Here is a 20,651-nt window from a genome sequence, read left to right on the forward strand (position 1 = left end):
ATCATCACTGCCTTCCCAGCTGGACCAGCAACATTATATTTCACCCCACCTCCCTCTTCTTTTTCCCATCTTTCACTTGTCTCATTCCAACACCAATTCACCATTTCCATATGATCAGAGCACAGGAACTCTGGTGTCATTCTTAGCAAGTAGGGGACGTTCAACGCTCTTGTGTGCTTGCGTAGGGCTCTTGGCAGTGGAAAGACCCAGGACCTTCACCAGTGTCACCTCAGAATGCAACACAGGAACATACGAATTGTCAAAGCAATTTATTTTAGATGAATTATTTTAGCGTATTTTAGTTACATCAGTAGACTCCTTTTGAGAGGCCCCGCAAGATCTTTGCTTTTGTTTTGCTTGTTCATGCTCAGAAGTTATTTTTACCTAGTGAGAGTAATTCCCTTTTAATTTTTGGAGTCTTGAGGCTTTTATTTTCTGAGAAAACTACTACTTCTTTCATCTTCTGGTTTATGCATTGCACGCAGCAGATATGGTATCAGTGATTTCCCAGAACTTTAATTCCCACTTTCAGAACTTGCTCGAAAGGTTTGGTAAACCTTTGTTACTGTGTGTGCTCTATTAATCCTGGAGCTCTGAGCCTTCCCAGCCTTAGCCATCACTGATGAAACATTTTTGTAATAGTTGACCTTTTCACCCAAGATTTTATCATTACTTTCTTAAAATTTTGCTTTGATTTATTTTATAGCAAAAATTAACCTGCAATTGACTATAATTCTGTATTGCAGTTTTCATCATTCCCTACAACATTGATAATATTGCTGGTGCTCCAAACAAAAAACATACTCCTTTTCACCAATTTTATCACAGGCAAGTGTGTGACAGTAGCACCATTATATTCTGGAGGATTTCTAGGTGTGGTATGGTGTGCTATGGAAATCCAGGCTGTTTTGTAGATCAGTGCTGGATTATCATCTCCAAAATATTTCATGGCATTTCTAAATGGAAGCAACACACTGAAAGTCAATAATTTTATTCTGGTTTTGTTTTGTTAAAAAAGATTCTCTCCTGAAGTTGTCTGAGTTTAATTATGGCATCGCATGTTGCCATTTCTCTATGATGTGACTAACCCATCTCACCAGGAAGAGGAGCTGCTCCATGGCAGCTGTATTTTTGTGGTGCTTCACAGGAGGTGAATTCTGCTTGGAAAGCCCACAGAGAAGATGGGGAAGCCTTTGGCACTGGAATTCTGGAGAATAAATGTAACAGGGAGCTGAACATAGGGATTGTTTTTTCTCAAAAGCATCCATAAAAGCAGAACAGTGGTCTGTTCCAGTATTGTAATTGCAATGTGCCAAGATATTCATTATTCTAGCATGTGCACGGTTTAGTCTGTTTTCACTTAAAAACAGAAAAATGTGTTAGCAAGCCCATAAACCTCTGCAGAGCTGCCAACTCTCCTGACTTATCACTACTCTCATGATATTTAGCCTCCTTTGTAAAGCTTCAAGTGTTAGAGGCAAGATATAACGTGAGAAGTTCAGATCTCTCCTTTCTATATTATTTATTTTTTTTTTTTAAACCTAATCCTCCTGGTTGCTGAGGAAGCCAACTTACATGCAGCTCCAGAAACATGAAGAAAGCTAACGGAAATCCCAAATCTCAGTATGTAAATGAGTGCAGACTTTGTGAACAAGGTGGGTTTGTGTATGTTATGCCTGGCAATTAGAGAAAAAACCCACATTATTATTTTTTTTTTCCCCACTGAGGTTTACTGTAATCAGCTCCCCCCCCAAAAATTTCTGATCATTTGTCTGATAACTCTCATATCGTTAAAGAGGTTTTATTGCAATGCAGGGTGAGGCTTCGTAACTCTGCTCAGCCAGTGGAATAACTTGCTGCCCTGGAGAAACCCATCCCTGATCCTCCCATCCTCTGCCTCCAGCAGTGTGCTCCCATCTCCTCCTTTGTGCCAGGCTTGGCTCTTGGCTCATCTCCTGGCACGCTGAAGGAGCTCCATCAGAGCAGTGGGAAGCTGTGTTGGCTGCCCACCTAGTGAGCTGGTTCAGCTCAGCAAACAGACAGAAGGTCCACATGGAGCTGGTGGCTTGAGGTAAGGGAGGGAAAACTTGACCACCCTTTTAGAGGGATATGAGCCGTAAGATCACTTAGATACCTGGTGACACCTCACCCTGCCAACCAGAGCACTGTGTGTGTCTACAGGAGAAGGGGTGATAACAGACACATGCAACTAACTGTGCCAGTCTTGCCATGAGCAGAATGCTAATTATGCTCATTTCTAATTAAAAATATCTGTTTTTATGGAGAGGGTTGTTGCAGTGTCATTCAGAACATGGAAAGGCCTTGCATAGTGTTTCTATGTTTTTTTTAAGCCAACAAGTAGATTTTGGAGAGAAACTAATAAGTGCAGATAGAAAAGAGGAAAGAAACATGGGTGGCTGCTGAGCTGTTGCTCTTAAAAGGTGAATAAGATTCTGAGGGTGGGATCTAGTCTTCACAGCCAAAGCACTTGAGGTGGCCCTGAGTCTTAAATACTTATACAGCAGACACCTAAAGGCATGCTCTCTCTCTAATCAATAAAAAAGAGTCTCTCTGAAGGCATCCACACGCTGAAGTTACGCAGGCAGGATTTCTTCTTAGAAACCTTAGAATCATAGAATGGTTTGGGTTGGAAGGGACCTTAAAGATCATTGAGTTCCAACCCCCTGCCCTGGGCAGGGACACCTCCCACCAGACCAGATTGCTCCAAGCCCCATCCAGCCTGGCCTTGAACCCCTCCAGGGATGGGGCAGCCACAGCTTCTCTGGGCAATCTGTTCTAGTGTCTCACCACCCTCACAGCAAAGAATTTCTTCCTGAGATCTCATTTCAATCTCCCCTCTTTCAGTTTAAGACCATTCCCCCTTGTCCTATGGCTCCACTCACTGATCAAGAGTCCTTCCCCATCTCTCCTGTAGCCCCCTTCAGGTACTGGAAGGCCATTATAAGGTCTCCCTGGAGCCTTCTCTTCTCCCTGCTGAACACCTCTGACTCTTTCAGCCTGTCCTCATAGAAGAGATGCTCCAGCCCTCTGAGTGTTCTCATGGCCCTCTGGAGCTGTTACAACAGGTCTATGTCCTTCCTAAAGTCTTTCAGAGGCACTTGCCTCTTTCAGTTGCATGTGTAGGGATGGAGCTTACCCGCTTGCTTTACAAGGATTGCTAAGGAGCTTAAGCTAGAGGCACTTGATAGCATCTTGAGTTTCTTGGTGGGCTCACAGGTGAGCAATGTCATGGGTAAGCACTGTCTGTATTTGAATGGCTGTGATGCAATTCTACACAGCTCTTTAAGGTGTCTCTGATACTTACCACAGAAGAAAGTATGAAGCAGGAGCTGTGATTCACTTGAAGAGCCTAGGATACCCATTCTGTAGTAAATATAATTGAGTTACTGACTGTAGAAAGGCAACACTGTACTCATCCAAAGTGTCATCTGTTTCAGTGCTGGGTTATGCGGACAAGAAAAATTCCTGGTCTTTTTTTTTTTTTTTTCCCCTTATGTTGTAAAAGTTACAGGAAAATGTTTTAAAAATCACCCACTGTTGCTACTTGAAGGAGTGTCTTGAAGGGCTGTGGGGCAGACAAAGCTTGGGAGGATCAGAGATGATGTTGGTGCCTGCAAGCACTGAAGGTGTAGTGAGGAATAATGGATGATCTTACGGGGGTATGATGGTGGATGAAGAACAGAAGAAAGGCAGAATTGTAAACGATTCAGTACCCAAGTTTCTGGATTTAGCTATGCTAAATCCTTTGAGGATTATCTTCCACTGACTTAGCTGCCTCAGGGCATGCCAGCCACAAATTGGAGAACAGTAGTGCAATAACAAACTGAACAAGCTGTAAATAATCAGTACAGGATGCCTTTTTAACTATAACTTTTTCCAAGGACTGCAAAAAAAGCTAACAATAATCAATTTTAGAACAATATTTGAGTTTTGGTAACTTGTTAGCAATAAAGAAATTTGCATTAAGCCAACCTTTGTAGTAATTTTTAGCAAATATTGCCCTGGTGTCACTCTCCACTATTTTATTGAAGAGGATAGCTGTAATATCTGAGTTCCTGAATGTATCCCTAGTAAGGCACTTGTGAATTTACCTTGTTGTGATTTATTTTACATCTAGAGCCAATTTATGAACTGAGACTGTAACACTATCTGCTTGGCCACCATTGCGTAGGATTTAGGGAGACCATTACCATAGTTTGACCAATAAAAAGGTTCTGAACTTAACCCAAGTTTATCTGCAAGACATTCCAGTAGTTTCTTTTATCTCAATATCAGTAGAGGGTTGACATTTCTTATCTCACTGGAAATTTCAATCCATGGCTGGTGTATAGGCTCACAGAGGAAGGCTTCCTGTGCTCTACTGCTCTCCAACTCCGAAGCACAAAAGGCTGCTGACTTAGTTTCTTGGTTTACTTCTGCTTGGTATGGAGAATTCCTCTAAAGCATGGGTCCTCTGAAGTGAGGAAGGGCAAAATGAAGAGACTTTGAGGGATGCATGGTCAGGGATCTCCAGGTTTCTCAAAAAAACCAGCAAATATTTCAACATAGAAGGATGAGCAGCCACAATGATGTGTCAAAACAGGTACATCCCTTTTTAAGGTATATTCTATTTTATGAAGCTCTCATCCAATTTTCCCTTTCACTAAACTGCTCTGCAAACTCTTCTTCTCCACAAATCTGTTTTTCTGTTGCATCTCAGCAACTTGTGAAAGGTTTGACATGCAATATAACTATATGTCAAGAAATAGGTCTGTTCTACAGGTACTTGTTTTGGTCTTGGGTACCTTAAACATAAAAAAGAATCCTACCAAATCCTGTGAATTCTTCAAAGTGGAGAATAGTTGCCAGCATGGTCTTGAAAAGCGAGGTAAAATGGTCATGACTAGGTAGAACTGAGGTCCATACTGTCTTGGGCAAGTGACATTGTGCAACCATGCCCTGGGCTTGTCTATTTTGAGGAAGCCTGTCTACCTTGTATGTAAGCCTGGAAAATTCATGGCTCTTCTTGGCAGCTGGACAGCATGAGCAGTGTGAGAAGACCTTGTGCACTTTGTTTATTGGTCCTTTTTTTTTTTTTTTTTTTTTTTGTGTATGATTGAATTTTGAAAAGTTCAAATCCCAGTGATTAGAGGTTGGACTGAAAAATATTTGAGCTGGTATTCAGACAGACATATTATCAAGTACTCTTAAAGTGACCTTAGACCCCATGTTATTCGCTTACTTTGCTGTCGTTATACATGAATTTCATTGCTCATCTTTTCATTGCTCATAGACGTGTAAGAATCCTTGGTCATTGTCAGAAGCCTGCAGAGTTATTGGAGAGAACCGCGTGTTGAGGAGCTTCAATGTACTCCTATGTGGTGAGCAAGCCCTGCAATCATACTCAGGAGTAGACCTACCACACTGCTGACTCTCTGTTGGTCTCCCTTTGGGTGTTGGTTCAAGGTCTCTTTGAATAAAGCTGCTTTCAACATACTCTGCACTGGTTACCAAGGCCATTGACATGAGCATCAGTGGCTCTGGTTGGGATGAGCGATGCTACTGCTGCGACCTCTCTGCTTCATTGCTCTGCTGGAGACTGCTACTGGAGTACATGCACACACCTCAGGGGCAAAATCCAACGCAGAACTACTTTTTAATTTGCCACAAGAATGTTTTCTCTTCAGTCAGAGACAGTTCAGGTAACGAACAAGAGTCAGTCAGCCATTTTACATTTGCTGCACTAATACAGCTGTATGCTGAACTGTGACACCAGTGACAGTGTACAGCTCTGACAGTGGAAAAGAGATGTGGAGCATCAGTGTGTTGAATGTAGTACATATTTGAAATATTCACTGGGTTCTTTGTATCCAGCTACCTATAGCTGCCAGAACTTCCACTTTGCCCCTGCTTGCAATAGAAGAGTATGCTGGGCTTTTGAGATTGGAATTGATCTCAGTAACGTGTTGATTTATGGGTCTGGGGTTTTTCGAATTCACACCTTACTGTCAAATGACTCATCTTCAGAAAAAGCATTGCAGAGAGTTTGGATGACAGCCTAACACAGGGCAGTGCAGGTCTCCAAGGGTGCCTCACCCCTCTCTTCCAGACACCTTGCTGAGTCACATCTGGTATGAAATGTTGAGTCCTTGTCTCAGCCCTTGTCTCAAAGCTCTGAGTGGGCCATTCTCATTGTTTGAAGACATTTTTTGCCCTGCTTCATCATGAGTCATCAACATCTACACCTAATATGAACAATGGAGGTTGAAAATTCAGGTAGGCAATGAAGTGCCATTCTAACACTATAGATAGAAGCATCACAAAAGAGTCTGAGTGAAGAGGCAGCTTCTAAAACTGATGGAGTAGGAGTCTGAATCACAGCTGATAGATCTCCTGAAGGAATGTAGACCAGATTTGGCAGGTGGAGGAAGGAAAGAAAATGCTTCCTCTCCCTCCCTCAGTGGCACTTCGGCGTGCTTCTTGCACATACCCATTGATCCATCCACATACCCATCTGCTCAAAGGTGTACTTAGTGTACCAATACCTATAGTTGCTGTAATGGACACAGGGAAGTGGTAGTGTCAAAGAGGAGCTAACCTGTTTTCTCAGTAGTTTGAAAATGACATACATGGAGACCCTGGAAGTCCTGGAGTGCTGGAAGAAAATTCTTTCTTCCTTAGAAGCTTCATATAAAACAAAAGTCTTCTACTTCGGTTAAGACACATATGTCCTGGGAACTGTTCAGCTTAAAACACACAGGATGGAAGACTAGCTTGGGCACCATGTGTTATTTAATTTGCAAAGGCTAAAGGTATTATTTCTTTTTGCTGTTTCTATGTGTCCCTCATATTTTTCCCCATTTGCTCTACAGTGCATGAACTGTTTTCCATTTATACTTTTATCTTTCAATTTTTCTACTTCAAGATCTTGTGTTCAATGCTGTCAGGAAACTGCTTTAAATAAAAGTGTGGAGTGATGTGGAATAGTTTTAATGAAAGCCAAAAGAATGTGAACCTAATCTTTTTCATAGGAAGTTTTGTTCTGTTCCATCCTGTGCCCTGCTTAAACACATTGGCCTTTTTTGACCTTTTCCTTGATGAAGGTTAAGTGGGAAATATCTTGGCTGCAGCCTTCCCAGCTTAACCAGAAAGACTTTCCATAGTTCATGTTTACTTTCCCTGCTATGGGCATTCATCTTTCCTGACTGAAAATTGTTAAACTGGATTTTCAGAGAGAAATTAATACCTTGTGGCAACGATGATGAAGTGTCAAGCCTTCCTCTCTCATGTCTCCAGCTCTGTTTTGCTAGTGATGATTTTACCAGTCCTCTTGGTAGAGATGAACAAATCTCAGGAGCAAATCTCTGTTTGGTTAATGGGTTCCTCCTAAATGTCTTCCTTATTGGCACTAAGAACAAAGGTAAAGAATTGCTACATTTGCAATTTATGAATACTGCTTCTGCAAAAACCTAGGAAGGTTGTCGTGTTTTACATCTCTATCTGGGCATCTTCTGTGCCTACTAAGACATATGCAGAGTGAAACAGAATGCTCTTGGCTAGTGAGGGGGCTGTTCCTGATCCTTGGTGTGTTCCCTCTAAAATACTTTGGCTGTCTACCTGTGAAAGAGTTTCAGAGAGAGGGGATCTATGTCCTCAGGACACTGCTGCTTTCAATGGAAAGGTTGTTGAGCTCTTCAGTTATCACACTCTTGAGAGGAGAGGGGTCTGAACCTCTCCCTCTTGTCCTCAGTCCCAGTAGTAACCATCACAGAATTCTGCAGTTTGTGATGTCTCCTTTTGTTATGTTACAGCAAATTGTGTTCCTTGGGGCTTTGTTATGGGAGACACCACAATGTGGAAGACAGTATGAGAGTTGACTGTGTAGCGCAGGGAAAGAACCAACCATTCTTTAACCTCAAATTTCATTTTTGGTTTAGTTCTCAATTTAATCGAGCCTCTTCTTGCCCCCAAACCCCACAATCGTATGATTAGCACTATGTTCTTCCATAAATAATCTGAATGGGGGTGTTCAAGTAAATTCTTTATCCCCGTGCCAAAAATAAGGAAAGTCACCGTTTCCTGTGCAGAGAATACACTCTCAAACAGGCTCCTTACAAACATATTAAACATCTTATATACTCACAGAATGATCCCTGGAAAATTCAGGTTGGAAGGGATCTCGGTAGGTCTCGGATCCTGCTCAAACTAGGCTCAGCTATGAGATGAGATCCAAGTGATCAGGGCTTTACCCAGTTCAGTCTTGAAAACCCCAGAAGATGTAGAGTGCACAATGTCTTGTAGCACAACTTGGTGTGCTACTTGACTTCGTCACAGGGAAAAAGCTTGTTTTATTTATATCCCATTTGACTCTTGTTTCAGTTTATGCACATTACCTCTTGCACTCCTGCCATGCGCTGCTGTCTCCTAATGGAGTTGGCTCTTTCTCCTTTATAATCTTCTGTCTAATGTGACCCCAGGTCCTTCTCAGCAGCACTATCCCTCAGCCAGTCCATCCCCAGCCCGTATCATTGCAAGAGATTTGTCCTTCCCAGATGCAGAACTTCACATCTGTCCATGCTGAATGCCATAAGGTTTCTGATGACCCGTTTCTCCAGCCCACCTGGGCCCCTCTGAATGGCAGCCCCGTCTCAAGAAGGTCCACTTCTCCCCCAAGTTTGGTGTCATCCTCAACCTACGTGCCAGTTGCTTACTTTGCTTAAAACATTTACCATCAAGTTATTGTTTTCATTATTTTACTTTAAGTTTTACTCTTGATTTTTGTCCTGAGTTCTCAGTGTCTTGAGTAAACTGGATGTTTATAAAAAGCAGTGTATTGAAGCAGACATCCATTCCAGCTTGTAATTTGTTCCTTATATATGCAGTTGCTCTTAATTCACCTTTAAATAGGTCTTCCAGTTACAGGGAGCTGCAGGACAAATACTTCTCTAAAATATATTCACATGGGATGGTCTTCATCCTGTTTTTGACCAGGTCTGTCACAACATCTATCTTCTTCAAAGAATGCCTTTTAAATTTCTATGGGTTTCTGTCAAGCCCAACTAAACAGAGTGTTGAAAACTACTATTTAAAATGTATAAACTAAAACCATGCAAGAGTCTTTAGTTTAGGCTTTATTTTCAGTCATGGGTTTTTATTGCCTTTTTCAGAAGTTTGAGGGGACTTTAAGTGAACTTTTTGAGTCCTGAAATAGATCCATTTCAAACAACTGCAGCACACAGGCTGGAGTATTGAAACAGCCTTTAAAATTTTGCATCTCTTATCAGTGATATTGTTTCCTCTGAGTTCCTTGCTGCTCTTCAGCGGCCCTGGCAATGCTGCCTTCCCTCATCTTCATGTTGCTTGAAGCTCCTCCTGTAACTTCATTGTCAGTTCACAGTAGTGGTGGTTCTTACATGTCTATCTAACTTTAGAACTGCTAATTAAAACAAGCTAATTTTAGTCCAACATGCACATCTTATTGATGCATGTATTGTCCTTGAAAGTTATTTTAAAATTCTGTTTGTTGCCAGATAAGGAGTTAACCATCAGAGCTGAAATTTATAAACTTAAAACATACGAAGTCCAAAACAGATTAATGATTATTCTGGGTAATTCTGTTTCCCAGCCAGCTTGTCTGATTTCTACCTGAGTTCACTCATACCTGCCCTCTTAAAAAGCTCCCTGCTGTCTGAGCTTCAGAACTTTGTGAATGGCACTGAACGTTCAATTCATTCAATGCCAAGCGTTTTATTAGAAACATGTTACTTCTACCAACCTCTGGTAGTACTCTAGGAAACACAGTGTTTTGGGGCAAAATATCTGAATCGCTTTTTTAGTGAGAAGGTTGTTTGGCATGTAAGAAAGGAGATCAACTCATACATTAATGCAAGTGATGTGACCACCTGCACCATACAGCCAATTCTTGATAATTTAGAATGGAATATGTGTTTCCTGAAGCTTGGACCACATCTGAGAGTGAGAGCTCATCTGAGACCACATCTGTGTCAGAGTTTCACTGTGTGAGGAAATACAGAGAAAGGAACTTCCATGGATTTTTATAGGGTTGTGGTAAAGGGGAAAACTTCTGACAGTTGTTTATAGGGTTTAGCATTGAAAATACTCAACCTAAACTTCAGTAACATTTACTTTCTAAAACCTGGTTACTGTCCTGCTATTTTTGACCTTTCCAATGAATTGAGCTGCTGGCAAACATGATCTGAGTCAGTTTTTGTCCACCTTTCTTCACTATCCATCATCTTGTAGCTTCTTGTTGGTAACCAAGATGTGATAGCAGTCATCACCACAAACCTGAAACTAACAGTGTGTCTAAAATGGCTTTTATTGACTCTCTTAATCAGCGCAAACTTGCTTATATAGATTTGTTGAAGCTGACTCAACATTCCTTAAATAAACGTGACACTGGACCCACACCAGCTTTGCAGCCGTGTGGTGAAGGTACTCCCATAGAACAGAGGTCTGTGTGACCACTTTCATGTGGAGGATGTTTCTAATTTCTTTGGCAGTGCTCTTGCAGCCACAAGAGCTTTGACCATATAATGAACCACAGAATCATAGAATGGTTTGCGTTGGAAGGGATCTTAAAGATCATTCAGTTCCAACCCCCTGCCCTGGGCAGGGACACCTCCCACCAGACCAGGTTGCTCCAAGCCCCATCCAGCCTGGCCTTGAACCCCTCCAGGGATGGGGCAGCCACAGCTTCTCTGGGCAGCCTGGGCCAGGCTCTCCCCACTCTCACAGCAAAGAATTTCTTCCTGAGATCTAATGGTTGAGCACTTCCTAGAACCTCCTCAAGAGAATGAATTGTCTTTTTCTGAGCATGACAATTTGGACACTGAAACTCTGAGAAGGCACAGGTTTCCTTCTTGCCACCTAGTTAGGTCTACTCTTAGCTTATCAGGGCAATTAGTCTGAAATGCAGTCTTAGAGTCCTCACTTGCAGCTTGGAGCCTCAACACAGATCTTTATTCTGTACTGACCTGTGATCTCTGATGCTTCGGAGTGATTTCAGAATCACTCCTCCCAGCTGTTGCTCTGTTCGTCTCCTGGAGGTTTGAGGTGCCATTGCAGATAAAGCTGAATGTGCTCCCTAGCATCTTCTCAACTAATCCAATCCATAGATCTGCTTGTTGATGTAGACTGATGTAGCCAATTAATTACAATTTAATTTAATAATTAATATGCCTGGCTATAAACAAGGAACACTGGGGAGCTTTCCCATTGGGACAGATTTGCATTTTGCTCTCTCTGTAAGAGGAGAGTTACCTGGGCCAGAGATGGGGTATCAAAAATGGGACAGCTTTAAGAACTAACTTCTTAATTTAACTGAGTGCAAGTTTTCAAAAGAATGTAACAGTACCTTGTGTTTTACTGGTGTTTTGATATTGTGCTGTACTGTATACCGTGACACTAAGGGAAGACTGCTGATACCAATTTTCTTGCTTTTATGCTTCAGGAAAAGTTAACAATGAACAATACAAAAGCTGAATGAAAGAAAATAGACCCAAGTTTTTTAAGACCTAAAATAGCTTTTCTAACCAAGAGCTTTCACAGTCCTTCATGTTGCTGCAGAAACTCAAAAAATCTATGTTTAAAAAAAAGTTCCTTGGAAGAGGAGGCTTAACGTAGCTGAAGCTTGACTCTAATCTAATTTAGATTTTGTGAGTAGGACATGGAAAAAAATTTTTGTTAATAAGAACTAGATTCACCATCATGTTTTAATAAGGGAAGTGAATGTTTGTTCTGTGTGTGTGTGCGTGGGAGGCACCACAACAGAAGGAAATCCCTGTATCCCTACTGTTAGAATTTTAAACTTAGTTTTCACTCTTTTGAACTTCAGGAATTGCCCGTTTTTCATTTCTTGATAAGGACTTCCATTAGTATAGCAAACTACGCAGGTATGAGAGAGGCAGTGCAACCTCTAGCTCCCAGCCAATCCACCAGTTCTTTCACCTCCATCTTCAATCTACCTATGTCAATATGGTAATATAAGATTCAACAAAAGATTAATTTTTTTTTTCCCCAAAATTGACTAGCATTCTGTATTGTGTAATATACTGAGGGTGCGAAATGTCTCTGGGTAGACCAACAAGTCACCTTTTTGACTGATAAAACTATATTCCCACTACAGCAGTGGTGCTTAAGGATAAGGGTGTAATAGATACAAATTCATCCCATAATTCCTTTAACCTCAGTAAATATATTGCAAATGTTTAGTGTCTATTGTGGTAACATAAAGCAGAAGTTTTAATTAGTCTAAACAAAACAAATACATAGAGTTTTTAAGTGTGTTTCCAATTTCAGAAAGATTTCTCATAGATTTGCCTTTTCTTTTTTTTTTTCACATCTTGAATCAGACATGAGCAAATGTGTTTGTGTGTGTATTTTCCCCAAAGCACTGAGAAGAATGTCGTGTGAGAATTATCTTTTCCATTCACAGTCATGCTGCTATTTGGTCACATTTCAATCCACTGGAAGAAAAAAAAAAAGAAGGTAGAGGGAATTGAAAGCACAACAGAGCTGCTTAAATCAGTTCAAACTTCAATGGTGCTGCAGCCCTTAACAGAAGGCAGAGCTCAGTTGTATTTATGGAATGGTTCCACATTTCCAAAAAAAATTAAAAAAAGGAATAAAAAAAATTAAAAAGCAATGACATTAGCAAGATAACACAAAAGATTTATTACTTATAATTCTTTTCCTTCTGTCTTTTTCAAATAAACTTGTGTATTCTCCAAATCAGAGAGGTAAAGTTTCCAGCAAGTACTCTTCCTTCCCTCCTTCCTTGCTTTCACATGTTTCAATTTCCTAAATTGCTCCTTAAATATTGAAATTAAGGTCGCCTTGCTTTCTGATTCATTGATTGTGGTGACATTGTTCTTTACATCTGGAAGGCGATAAGGAGTAGTCAGGTTTCAAGTCACAGTAACTTTGTTATTTTAAGTGCCGAAATATAGGAAAAGCTGCTTTATTAAACCCCTAAGTTATTTTTCTTTCTGGAGCAACCTTGTCTGTAGTTTGTGTTTCTCGCTAAACAAAAGGCTGGTTTTGGCTGCTGAAAAAACAAACCTGCCAGAACAGTAAGGCAAAGGGAGATGCTGATATTTTATCAGCTAAGAAAGCACACACATAATTGGGGGCTCATTAACCCTCATCAAGTCACATCTAAGAAATTTCCTGCTCTACCTCCCCCTTCAAGTATTTTGAGTAACAGTTAACATTTTAAGTCTATTTTGTGGCTGCCAGAGTCTACCAACCACCTAAACTGAGATAGATACTCTTTAAAATGCAAATTATTTATTTTCTTCTCCCATGATTGCATAGCAGAAACACAGGCATATATTACATCCTGAGTTATAACAATTTGTAATAGAAGTCAGTTTTGAGTAATATCAGGTTCAGTCTATTTCAAGAAGATTCTGCCACCCTTATGGTGTTTCTAAAATCAGTCATATTTACTTCCACTTTCCTCAGTGATTAATTCCATTGGAACGAGGATAATGGGAGTATCCCCCAATCCTATACTTCTATTCAGTGTTGGAACACTTAACGAATCAAACCCTTTAGTTAAACAAGAGTAGGAAAAATTGCAAGTTAAATGTAAAGTGGTTTGCTGTGTTTCAGAACTTAATTAAATATTTTCTATTATTTTAGACTATTTTTAATATATTTGTATTGGCTACTACTTTAACATTACTGTATTCTTATTTCAATTAACTTAGTAGTAAAATTTTCAGTTTGGCTTTCTACTTCTAATTTAGAAAGGAGAATTGCCCTTTGTTATTTTCAAATGTGAGAGTTGTGTCCAGTTTTGTCACTAGCTACCTAAGTGCTTGAGAACAGACTTAAATCTGTATTTTTACAACATAACAAAATAGATTCATGCACCAGGCTAACATATCTTTCCAAACGGAGGCTGAAATACTAAAGTAAGTTTTTAGTCATATCTACGAAAATAATGCTGAAAAATTAAATGAGCCGAGATTATTGTCTCAGGAGAGAAAGATGTGTATAGATTAAATTTGTTCAATTTAAGGGTTTTGCTCATCGTTGTTAAAAGCCACATTTCACACTTCAAAAAGGTGACACCACAAAGTTTTCTTCTGCACAGTTTCACCCAGAATTGAGGGGAAAGGGTTATTTTATGACTGGTGTTGAATTGTCCTTTTCATGTCCACTATATTGATGATGGAACTTCTTATAGTAGGAAATCTTTAGCAGTAAGTGATAGAAGCTCTTTAGAAATTAGTCTACTGAGATAATCCCAGTGAGTTATGAACATCTAGAAACCTGTGAGATCAGTTTTAACCACAGAATCACAGAATGGTTTGGGTTGGAAGGGACCTTAAGATCATCCAGTTCCAACCCCCTGCCCTGGGCAGGGACACCTCCCACCAGACCAGGTTGCTCCAAGCCCCATCCAGCCTGGCCTTGAAGCCCTCCAGGGATGGGGCAGCCACAGCTTCTCTGGGCAACCTCTTCCAGTGTCTCACCACCCTCACAGCAAAGAATTTCTTGATCTGCATAGGCTGATCCATTGTGGCTTTTTAAAACAATAATTGTTTCCATTGTTATGGCAATACTGCTGAATGAGTGGTGAAGTCAGTAATGGTAACAAATTGCTGGTGTTCAGTGCCTTTTTACTATTCTGTCTTCTGAACTTGTTATGAGCAAGGCTAGACAGCATGATAACAGTGCCAGGCAGTGGGAGAGCACTGTGTGTTCTGGAGCTCCCTTACGTGTCAATAACGGAGCTGCAGTTCTGAGAAATATTAGGATATATCCTTATTCAGAAATGCTGCTTACGGTGCCTACTGAAGGCAATGAGAAATACAAGGCCAGAGGAGAATCAAACACATAAATTGGAGTTGCTGAGGATGCTCTGCAATCGTTCCTACAGGAGTCCCAGCAAAAAGGTATTGGATGACTGGGATTGGATTCTCTTGTCCAATTATTGGCATTTGTGAAGCCAGCCACCAAAATGTTTTCCAGGTCATCCTGTTTTCAGTGAGTTACTGCTTCAATCATCTTGCACTCCTACCTTGTGTGTAGAGTATTTAAACCCTGGAAATGCTAAAGCACTTCATGCACACAGAAACCACTGAGCTCTCCGCTGGAATAAATTGTTTCTGGGTGAAATGGGAAGCTGCTGCATAAGGACATTCTTCATCCAGGGTTGGTCTGAGAAAGCAATGAAAATGTCTTTGGTCGAGTCTGGAGAAAGATGTGGGTCTTGTATTTTCCTTTTCTTCTGAAAGACCTCCCTTCTGGCATGAAACTGAGTACGTAAATCCAGGACTGACTCAGCGATGGAGTGAGTCACACACAACACTTCCTGCAGTCCCTCAGGTCTCCCTTGGAGACTTTGTGACTGTGTTTCTTTTGTGAACTTAAATAAGATCGTTGCAGCCACAGGACATGGTAACACTCATGTATTACCACTTCTGGAATGATTTGGAAAACTCTTAATCACCAATACATCCCAGGTATGGAAAAAGTCCTGCACATAGTAAACCCTCCTATGGTTTATTGGTTATCTGTGTTATATGGAGAGGATTTCTCTCACTGTCACACACACACCTACACTCCTCAAAATTCCCAAACTGCACTATCCAGCAGTATCTAGACACCTGCTGTTCAAAGGCTGAGCAGTAAATACTAATCTTACTTTACAGCACTCTGTAAGCCTTTGCCACTGTGGGATGCTATTAAAGTCTCCATCTGTACCACAGGTTGGAAATGTGTTGTGGCAAGGTTCTGGACTAAGGCTGTATTCAGAATTGAGGTGGTAAATGGTGCACAGAAACCTGAAGAAGAAAAATGAAAGAAAGAAGAAAATTGAAAGTGCTCCTGCAATTCCTTGAAACATAGCAACATTTAGAGAAAATAACAGGTCCTTTTCCCACAGAATAGAATTATGACATAACCTCCTCTCTTAAGTCATAATGAACTCGTTGGTGTACCTAAGGGAAATTATTGCATTTTCATATGCTCATGAATGTGGAAAACAGGGATCTGGAAAATTTGACAATGGTAGCTGTCACCTCCATGTGGATTTTTCTGCTTTGTCATAGACCAGTTCAATGCCCACTAAGTAAATGGAAAGATTCCTGTTGATTCTGGTGCTGTTGGATATGTTCTTCTGCAACATCGTCCAATGGCTTATTTCGTCATCACTCTGCTTCATCATCCAATGTTTTTACTCTTTTGTATGTGTAGGTAAAGAAGTTCCTAAAGCCAGTGTTTCACCCCAGCTTGCTCTATTAGATGATTCTTGGTTTCATCTTCTCATTTGTCTGAAACTAACATCTTAAGTGCAGTGGTGAGCAACAAAGAAAAGATTAAAAAAATCATGGATCCCTCACAATGAAAGAAGGAGATGCTTTCATTGTCCACAGTCAGATTGTTGATTGTGAACAGGAATGATGTGAAGATTGTTTTTAGCATCTTCTCTCAGTTTCAAATGCTGTTCTAACCATTGGTTTTTTTATTAGCTTATTTTCATGTTGATAATTTTTTTACTTTATTTTCTTTGCTATTGCAATCTTGGCCATTAGAAAACACTTTCCTTCCAAATGTTCTTTTGCCCAATTTGTTTCCCCTAACAACAACAATAATAGGAAAAAATACTCATTTTTTATAGCAATTTAAGGGCCAAAATTCATCCTTTGGTACTTATGTGCAGTCACACTTTCAGAGGGATTTGCACTCACGTTACGAGGCTAAAAATCTGGCTTGTGTATCACAGCCCACCCCTCCATGTAGCTGCAACAAGTAACTGTAATAAAACATAGTAAACCTTCATGTATTTTTTTCAAAATGGAGAGAATAATATGATTAATCATCTTCTAGCGTTTGCCTGTCTATCTCACCTTCACATCCTCTTGTACTGTGGTTGATGACTGATGTTTTGTTGCATCATGTGCTTGAATCATAGAATAGTTTGGGTTGGAAGGGACTTAAAGATCATCCTGTTCCAACCCCCTGCCATGGGCAGGGACACCTCCCACCAGACCAGGTTGCTCCAAGCCCCATCCAGCCTGGCCTTGAACCCCTCCAGGGATGGGGCAGCCACAGCTTCCCTGGGCAACCTCTTCCAGTGTCTCACCACCCTCACAGTAAAAAATTTCTTCCTAAATCTAAATCTCCCCTCTTTCAGTTTAACACCGTTACCCATTTTTCTGTGGCTCCCTTCCCTGATCAAGAGTCCCTCCTCATCTCTTCTGTAGGCCCCTCTTAAGTACTTGAAACTTGGTCTAGCTAATAACAGTAAGTGGAAAAAAGGTGTCAGTTGTGAATTCTTGGCCTTTCCTTATACCATAGATTTTACTGGGGGAAAAAATTGCTGTAACATTGCTGTGCACTCACCCAGCTCCTGTGGGAAGGGGCCTGGTGCACTCACCCATCCCTAGCACTGGTCACTGAGGAGTTATTGCACTCGGAGGGATGTTCCTGCCTCCTATGATGTGGTCAAAGGAGGGCTTATGTGGCCATTGGGACAGAGAAGTTGTATTGACTGTGACTGATTGTGAGAGTACTTTTTTTAATTCCTAGCTTCTTGGTTCAAGCAATATACATGCCCAAGAGTGTTGAGTGTATCCACAGAGAAAGGCAGGTCTTCATTAGTTGCCCATAAATTTATATGACATTAATGGTGAGCAAAAATGTTCAATGGTAGCTAATGAGAATCACAAAGAAACCCCTCGGTCTGATTATCCTACCTATTATAGCACTGCTAAAAAATAGTCTCCTATCTATCCTACCTATTATAGCACTGCTAAAAAATTGGAAGCCAATCAACAAAAAATACATTATTAAAAGCTGGAGAGATCAGTCTTTTAAAGAAATAGAGCCAAACCCCCATATTAGGTAATACAATAATAACATTATTTTTCACGTCTCCAATTATTTCATACCTATGAATTTTTATTGTATATTAAGAGTGTTCAATCTGGATTCCAGGCTTAATTTCAAGATGAAATTTTCAAGTGGAAATCCCAGAGGACCTATTGGTTTTCACGGCCACTACCAACTTAAAGTCCTAATGGCACATTGGTTTGTGTTCTGATTTATTAGGAAGCAGGTTTAACTGAATTTATTGTCTGGAATCTAAATAAGTCTTGCTGGATTTTTGCTTTGCACCTGTGGAAGCAGCTTTAGAGAGCTACTGCCCTCTGTAGATACTGTACACCATCAGTATAACCTTCTCAAGAAAAGAATTAGAGAAGAAAGAGAATTGTTGATAAAAGAAGGCAATGGCAGCAGCAACTTTGCTGTAACCCTTCCCTGCTGAAATTAGAGGCTATGGTCCCAGTGAGGCTTATGGGACAGCTCAAAACCACATTATTTTATGTAATATCTTTCTTATTGTCTTGGGATATAGATATATTCCTAGAAATAACATATAGATAAATGCAAGTGATTTTTTTTTTCTTTAAAAATATTAAATTTATTGCTTAGAAATTGTTATAACTTTCTATTGACTTATTTATTACAGAAAAAAAAGACTGAACTGAGGAAGAGTGGAAAAATAATGACAATATTTCTTTCCTGCATAAGAAAAAGGTAAGATTTAGAGGACTGTAATATTGCAAGTATGTATTTTTAACACAATATTAACTATGAGGTAATTTGTTAATTTTCCAAATACTGGCAGCTTTGTATTTAAACTTGTCCAGACCTTCACAGTCTTGGCTGCCTAAAAGCAGGTGATTAAAAATTCACAATACTTTTGGAATAACTGAGACAACGAGTCCACTGCCAGGCACTGTATATCCCACTGTATTGACCTGTTAGAGAAGTAAAGGTTATATTTAATTTTGTAGCAGCATATTAGGTGCGTATGTATTTCAGATTCCTTGATTTACACTATCTCCATATTGGAGTTGTTGAAGGGAGGGTTCGTTCTTTGGTGTGTTTTTTTGTGCTTTTTTTCTTCTCACTCCATTCCCTGGAAGCTATAAATGCCCCAATTTTTTCTGGGATTTCTTTTTTTTTTTTTTTTTTCATTCCAGGTACCCAACTGTGCATGAAATAATGCTCCCCATATGTGTTCATTGTTCCCATTGCTGGTGCCTGTGCAAGTCACCAGAGCTTTCCTAATAAGGTTGGGTTTGACCTTTCAGCAGTTCTCAAATGAAGAGTCTGACTGCGTTCCTTATCCTCAGAACAGATAGACTTCCTTGCCACTGCCCTTATAAAACTGCTCTAAGAAACACTAAAGCAGGCTTGTTCCAAAACCAAAGTCAAACCCCAGAGCTGTTCAAGAGCATGCAAAGCAGGAGGCAGCCAGGCTTTGGCTGGCCCTTCCAGAAGGGTGGTGTGCCAGATGGAGGGAGATCCTGCAGACAGGGAGCAGCTAGGCTGACAGAGAAAGACTTCACAATGGAGAAAATGAAAACCTAGAGAGAAGCCTTTTTGACTGATGGGCTGGATGAGGCAGGAAAACAGTCTGATGATTTTAGTGTCCACATGTCACAGAATGATATGATATGATATGATATGATATGGAGTTGGGAGGGACCTTTGGAGATCATCCAGTCCAACCCCCTGCCAGAGGAGGGTCACCCAGAGCAGGTCCCACAGGAACGTGTCCCGACGGGTCTGAATGTCTCAAGAGAAGGAGACTCCACCACCTCTCTGGGCAGCCTCTGCCAGGGTTCTGCCATGTCGAAGTGAGTGTTCACGATGTATGTGCTGAGGTGGTGGGGTGGTGGCCCTCAGTTCTGCTCCTTTCTTGTGACTACACTAGCAGCAGTGTGACAAGACAGGGAGCCAGGTGACAGAGCTGGCCCACCTGAAAACTGAAGGGCTTGCCAGTTGGCTGGTTTGCTTATGGCTGGCAGGATTAATACTTGGTCAGATTAGTTCTTCCAACCCCAGGAGCATGCGTGCTGGCACATGCTGGAGAGACCTGCTGCCAGGATGGGAGGGGAAGGTGATGTCTCCTCTGTCAGAAGCTTATGACTACTTGAGGCTAAAGGAATGTGAAACCACTGCTCTGGCCAACGAAATATCTCCTGTGTTCATGAAAATAAATGAAACAGAGCTCTTTTTCCATCAGGGAAACTTTCTCCTGACTGGAGTCGCCTGTGACATCCTGCATCTCAGTGGCTGCCCAGGTCAGAAGAGGAGAAAGTTGATATGCACTGATTGGTTCTTGGAAGGAAGGTCAAAGAGAGAAGACAAGCGAGGAACTTAGATTAATGTAGTAGTTACATTACAGTTGCCTAAAGACAAAATGCACTCATTTGAGCTAATTTATACATGATTTTAATATTACCTTATTTTAGAACAAAACATATAAACGAATGAACAATTATGAATCACAGAATGACAGAATCTTCATGGTTGGAAGGGACCTTTGAGATCATCGAGTCCAACTATAAACACACACATGAATGAACAATTATGAATCACAGAATCATCATGGTTGGAAGGGACCTTTGAGATCATCGAGTCCAACTATAAACACACCCCTCCCCCCCCCGCCAAAAAAATGAAACACCAAAAAAACCACAAAACAAAACACCCAACCCAACAATCTCGGGCACTAGAGCATGCCCCTCCCCCCCAGAAAAAAACACCAAAAAAAACACAAAACAAAACACCCAACCCAACAATCTCGGGCACTAGAG

At 40.7% G+C, this 20,651-nt stretch overlaps 1 protein-coding gene across 3 annotated transcripts in view; it reads left to right on the forward strand.

The window, feature by feature from the left end:
• The window catches only part of SULF1 (sulfatase 1), a 154,487-nt gene that overhangs the window by 4,633 nt on the left and 129,203 nt on the right, over positions 1-20,651 (forward strand). For all 3 annotated transcript variants that reach the window (XM_014939652.1, XM_014939654.1, XM_014939653.1), the window contains one exon: positions 18,512-18,579. The gene's annotated coding sequence lies outside the window, so the exon portion shown is untranslated. The remainder of the gene's footprint in view (positions 1-18,511; positions 18,580-20,651) is intronic.

The sequence above is a fragment of the Calidris pugnax genome, unplaced genomic scaffold (genome assembly GCF_001431845.1).
Source record: "Calidris pugnax isolate Ruff unplaced genomic scaffold, ASM143184v1 scaffold5, whole genome shotgun sequence".
NCBI classification, from domain to species: Eukaryota; Metazoa; Chordata; class Aves; order Charadriiformes; family Scolopacidae; genus Calidris; species Calidris pugnax.